We start from the raw sequence: 6411 nt of genomic DNA, 5'->3' as shown, positions 1-6411 counted from the left end.
ACTGTTAAATGGAAGAGGAACCAGTGCGTGTGAATCTAGGGAACAGAACCACTGTTCTAGAAGTTACACTGTAGAAATTCTGTAGAAATTACACTGTCATGGTTTGAACTCATTCTAAGTAAGAACTTTAACAATACGAATGATCTGAAACCAGAACCGACTGCCCTGTAAGGTAACGGATTCCCTGACACTAGAGGTGTTTGCACAGAAGCTGAGCAATCATTGATAGGGCGACATAAAGGGCATTCAGATATGTGAAAGAGGGCGTGATAGTCTCAAAAAACTCAAAAAACTCCCGACTCTGAATCGATTTTGGCTGCACCGTATGAAATTGCCACTATTCCCCTCTCTGGCCAGTAAGACTCCTTTCACTTGAGAACAGTCCAGGCACAAAGGAGAACCATAAAAATACATAACATCCAAACTGATCGCAATTGCCAACCAGTGGATTTTATCTTATATATGCTCGGTTCGGGGGCATTTCATGATGCTTTATTTAGGCTAGTAGTTTGAAGATTCTTCTCCCTCCACTGGATACCACACTGTGTAAGATATTACAAGAGAGAGACTACCTGTCAATGGTAAGACCTTCCGGCACTGCTGGCGCCCAAACCGTCTAGCTCAGAGTCTGCAACAGATCTGCGCTGTGATGAATTATGAGCAAAGGGGAACATCTCTGTTTAAGAGAGGTATATGCTTAGGGGTCAAAGGGACAGATGGGCCGATTATACTGGAGGCTACCCTAGAATTAAGTCTTGCCAGACTGGAACCTGTGGGATTCTTCAAACCCTGTGGAAGGGGGAGATGCAGCCTGAAATTCATCTCAGAATATGGTCCTGGACCTGGACCATTCATGAACCATAAGTATTCCTGCTGCACAGCTCTCCAGTGCAAAGGGCTGCTGAAGAGACAGATGGAACAGAAAACAGAAAGGGTACACGCACACGTGTGCATGCACACACACACACAGCTTTGTATCAATACTGATTTTTGAAACTGAAATGAACTTGATCCATAAAAACAATGAAAACTCAGACTGAAAAAAATAGCATAGCAATTTAAAAAAACAGGTTTTAATTGAAAAGCACACATTTCCTTAATCCTTGTCAGCATTGCTGCTATCTTTGGCATTGCACAGAGAGACTAAATGATGTAATGGATAAGACAGTTTGCTCAGGAAGACTTCCTGAGTTTCAGCTCTGGTTCTATCATTTACAGGCTGTGTAACCTACGGAAGTTACTTTACTTCTCTGTGCCTTAGTTTTCACATCTATCAATATAAAAAAGATGAGGTAAAGCAGATGCGGTACATACACACAGTGGAATACTACTCAGCCGTCAAAAAGAAGGAAATCATGCCATCTGCAGCAACATGGATGAGACTACCACACTAAGTGAAGCAACTCAGACAACAACAAATATCATATGGTATCACTTATACGTGGAATCTAAAAGAACGATACAAATGAACTTATTTACACAACAGAAACAGACTCACAGACTTTGAAAACAAACTTATGGTTACCAAAGGGGAAATGTGGAGGGGAGGGATAAATCAGGAGTATGGGATTAAGATATATACATTACTATACATAAAACAGATATTCAACAGAGACCTACTGTATAGCCCAGGGAATGTTAATTAATATTCTGTAATAACCTATAGGGGAAAAGAATCTGAAAAACAATGGTTATATGTATATGTGTAACTGAATCACTTAGCTGTACACCTGAAACTAACACAACACTGTAAAGCAACTATACTGCAATATAAAATAAAACTTAAAAGATGAGGATAATTATAATAATATGTACCTCATGGAGTATTATGAGATTTAAATGTAAGGTACTTAGAATGATGCCTATCATATAGTAACACTCAATAAATGTTATACTCAATAAATGTTATGTTTTATAGTAATACTCAATACTCAATAAATGTTATGTTTTATTATTATATATTACTCAATAAATGTTACGTTTTATTATTATACTCAATGAATGTTATGTTTTATTATTATATGATATTACAACAGCTAATTTTCATAAAACAGGAAATTAAATTCCAGGTCAACTGGAGGGACAGGTGGGGCAGAGAAGGTGGGATTTTTTCTGATAGTTTCAATAAGAAAGATATAAAATCAAGGTATTCGATCAGAGCTGCAGTTTTCAACACTTGTTACTCACCAGCATCAACTGGGGAGCAATTTAAACAAAGACTGGCTGTATCAGACCAATTAAATGATAATATCTGGGAGTGAAGCTCAGGCTGCCGTATTTTTCAAAAGCTCAGCAGATGATACTAGTGTGTAGTAGGGGCTGAGCATCGCTGGACAAGGTTCTCGCTGCTTAGAGTGTGGTTCAGGGATCAGCAGCGTCGACCTTGCCTGCAAGTGTCAGAGCCTCACCTGCAAGTGTCAGAGCCTCACCTGCAAGTGTCAGAGCCACAAAACCTCAGGCCCCGCCTCGCCCGAGACCTACTGCATCAGAGCTGTATTTTAACAAGATCCCCTGGTGGTTCACATGCACACGGACATTTCAGGAGCACTGGATTAGATGACTTCCAAGGTCACTTTCCGCCCTGAGGTAGGTGTCCAATAAATGCTAAATGAAATAATGGCACAGTAATCTGATGTCCCAGGAAAGTCCTAGGCAGAAAGGCTTCTGGAACCAGGAGCAGCAGGGATGCCACAAGAGCCCAAAACTGGTTTTTCCCTGACCTAGAAATCTTGACAAAAGCACACTTGTGCTTACAGGCCAGGAGCAATTAATTAGCAGGGTGTCCCTGGCAAGCTTCTGGGGCCAATGGAAAAGCATGACGGGAAGTGACACAGATCAACAGGAATCAGAGACAGAGAGTAAAAGAGGTAAGAGTTTCATCTTCCCAAGGTCTCAACGAACCTTGGTTCTCATGGACTTCCAGTGCTGTGCATGGCAAGCATGAGCCATTCACATTTTGAACTGGCTTCTTCCAACGAGGTGTGCTCACCACCGACATAGGCATCCTTAACTCCCATTTACTGTCTTTTTTCCCCACAGTTCTCTGTTCCTTCCTTAGCTATCAGAGCACAGCTGCACATTCCTATCAACCCCAATTATTTCTGTCCTCTTACTTCACCCTCCAAATCCACCTCTTCTTTAAATTTATTTTTATTTTTTTAATTTTTGGCTGTGTTGCGTCTTCGTTGCTGTGCGCAGGCTTTTCTCTAGTTGTGGCGAGCAGGGGCTACTCTTCGTTGTGGTGCGCGGGCTCCTCATTGCGGTGGCTTCTCTCGTTGTGGAGCACGGGCTCTAGGCACGCGGGCTTCAGTAGTTGTGGCACGCGGGCTTCAGTAGTTGTGGCTCACGGGCTCTAGAGCGCAGGCTCAGTAGTTGTGACGCATGGACTTAGCTGCTCTGCGGCATGTGGTATCTTCCCGGACTAGGGCTCGAACCCATGTCCCCAGCATTGGCAGGTGGATTCTTAACCACTGTGCCACCAGGGAAGTGCCTATACTTTCTTGTCTTTATGAATTTGACTATTCTGGGGACCTCACATAAGTAGAATCAGCAATATTTTTCCTTGTATAACTGGCTTATTTCACTTAGCGTAACGTCTTCAAGGTTCATCCACGTTGTAACGTGTGTCAGGATTTCCTTCTGATTTTTACCCAGCATCTTTCTACTCTGGGAGACGTTGAATAGCTCTTTATCTAGACAAGGTCATTCTGTATAGTGGGGAGAGGACAGAGGGAGGCCTACAACTTGTCTCTGCTTTGTCCACGAGAGCCATCAACACAAGAAAAGGACCCTGGATGAGGGGTTAGGGCCTTTGTCTGTGAGTAAAATTGGAAAAGGTTGAGGGGCAAATGGGAGGAGCCCATAAATAGGAGAACAGGACCAAAGACCCAGAGGTGGGCCTGAAGCTGGTGTGTGTGTGTGTGTGTGTGTGTGTGTGTGTGTGTGTGTATGTGTGTATGTGTGTGTGTGTGTGTGTGTGTACACGAGAGGGGAGATTCTTCTACAACTAGCTTAGCTTCCCAAATTTCACCTGCTCATATATGGAGCAACTAGGGCTGCCTCTGGGCACCATTTGTTCTAGAGCACTGGAGTGCAGAATGCCGTCCCTCACCGGGCTGCTCTTGGTCTTCGGGTGAGCTGTTGTTGGTGTGTGTGAAGCTGGGTCCCCTGCTGCCTCCACTTGGCTCAAGCCCTCCCCCTTCCCTCCCCCCAGGGCCCTGGTCCCTAGGAATCCAAAGCTCAGCCCAGGACAGAGTTTCAGCCCCAGATTCAGGGAGCTGGCATCTCAGGAGGGAACAAAAGGGGGAAGCAGGACTCTTTTGCTTAGAGTCTCAGAAAAGGGAGCTTGCATCTCAGGAGGGAACAAAAGGGGGAGGCAGGACTCTTTTGCTTAGAGTCTCAGAATAGGGTAGAGCTGGAAGGGACCTCAGTGGTGCCCTGTCCTCATTTTATTCTGGGGAAACTGAGGCCCAGGAGGGTGGTGCCACTTGCCCAAAGTCACACAGTGGACCTAAGACAAGAATTCAGGTCTCCGCTGTTCCCATAAGCCTCAGCTGCTTCTTCTAAGCCGTGGTTGCCTCAGCAACAACGAATTCTCATTTGCCCCCTCCTTGCCAGCCTCCAGGCCTTCCAACTGACTCGGTACCTCTGCCCGTATCTCCAGGGGCCGAAGCTTCGAAAACCCGTTTCAGAAGCAGCCCTCTGTCACCTCCTGCTATTAGGTGCACCCTCCCCAGGTTGCATCTTCCCTGTTGCCCTCTGGGATGCCCCCCAGCCCAGTTCCTTTTGTCATGATTGCTTACTTTTTCGACCAAAACTGCTGCGAGGCCTTGGGCAAACCATCTGTAGAGTAAAATCCCAACTAGAGTAGGAAATTATTGAGCAAGCTGAACGTCGCCACAGAGGGCTTGAAACCCCCTTCCCACCTGAGCAGCCCACCCGCCCCAAACCCCTCTTCACGTACCTTTGTTTCGGGGGTGGGGGGGGCAACGGCTCTCTTGTTTCCAAGAAATGACTGAAATGCCCTAACAGGGACAGCTCAAGATTTGAAATTACTACTATATTGATTCAGTCAAGTTCTTACCTTCGGAATTTTGAACTGATCTGGGCAAAACTTTGTGAACGTTTCAACACACCGACTTTATAATCTCATTAGTGCAAATTCAACTGACAGACACTGAAACAGCCCTGGGGAGAGGGGGGGAGCTGAGACGCGCAGACACTTACAAGGGGCAATTTCCTTTGCACCTGGAGATGAGAAATCACAGTTGTCAGCCCTCGCTTTGAAAGGCAGGAAGATGGGCGATAAAGTCTGAGCTGCACGCAGAGCTTGGACACGTTCTACTCCCTCCCAGGGAGGGGGCTGGAGCCCAAAGCAGAGGAGGACGCAGAGGCATCCCGTATAGCTCACACCTCTCACAAGGGAGAGCAGGGATTAAAGCCATCAAAACAGATCAGACTGCCTCTGCCCTCGGCTCCCCTACAGCCTCCACCGGGAGCATCACCACATCTGCGATCCTCATCAGCAGAAATTACGCACAAGTCCTAGAGCTTTGCCCGTCCTCCTAAGAGTTTAATCGACCTTGTACTTGCTCCTTATTTCCAGAGATCTCAGTGACGCTCTAGCAGCAGCTCCAGGAATCTGGACCTGGAAACTTCCCTTCTGGCACAGAACTGCCAGACCTTTATTTTGTCAAGATGCCAAAACAAAACGAAATGAAGTGAAAAACAAACAACTCGCATCACCACGATTTCTTTTTTTTTTTTTTTTTTTTAAAGAAGGGCACTTTCATGCCAAATAAATAAATAAAGCTCTTGACATAGCTCTTAATTTTCTCATTTGGACACGGTCCTCATTTGGACCCAGGGGATAAAGACACCCCCCCCCCCGCGGGTCTCTAGATATGCCTTTGGATAACTGAAAACTACATTTCCAACTTCAGTCCCTACAGCTGTCCCTGATCTGCTTCCCTCCCCTAAAATATACCCTTTAATCCATCTTAACAACCCAGGGCGCACATCCTCCTGTTTTCTATCCCTTGGAAACGCCCTCCCCGTCCTCTCCCAGCGGCTCTTACTCATTCTTGAGCTCCTCTGCTTCAGAAGCCTCCCCTCCCTCTGCAGGCAGAGGGCTGTCCCTCCGCTGCACCTTTGCAATACAATTAATCATAATGCATTGTACCCAGTTACGCTGAGACGGCTGCCTCTTCTCCTGCAAACTCCTTGAGGGCAGAGGCAATCTGTCCATGACCCTCATAGCCCTAAGTATCCTGCAGAAAGTCCCCCCAAACCCCCAATTGACTCAGTACCTCTGCCCGTATCTCCAGGGGCCGAAGATCTGAAAACCCATTTCAGAAGCAGCCCTCTGTCATCTCCCGCTATTAGGTGCGCCCTCCCCAGGTGGGGGTGTCT

General features: G+C 46.2%; 1 long non-coding RNA gene across 1 annotated transcript; it reads left to right on the top strand.

Annotated features, from left to right (window-relative positions):
- The first annotated feature begins 2014 nt into the window (after positions 1 to 2014).
- On the top strand, positions 2015 to 5824 carry LOC113612764 (uncharacterized). The gene is made up of 2 exons (XR_003429954.1): positions 2015 to 2867; positions 5606 to 5824. It is a non-coding gene; the product is annotated as an uncharacterized LOC113612764 (long non-coding RNA).
- Positions 5825 to 6411: the final 587 nt, after the last annotated feature.

This window comes from Aethalodelphis obliquidens, unplaced genomic scaffold (assembly GCF_003676395.1).
Source record: "Aethalodelphis obliquidens isolate GAN/ISIS:26980383/991018 unplaced genomic scaffold, ASM367639v1 scaffold82, whole genome shotgun sequence".
Lineage (NCBI taxonomy): Eukaryota > Metazoa > Chordata > Mammalia > Artiodactyla > Delphinidae > Aethalodelphis > Aethalodelphis obliquidens.
The sequence above is the reverse complement of the archived record's forward strand: the minus strand, read 5'-3'. Positions and strand labels throughout refer to the sequence as shown.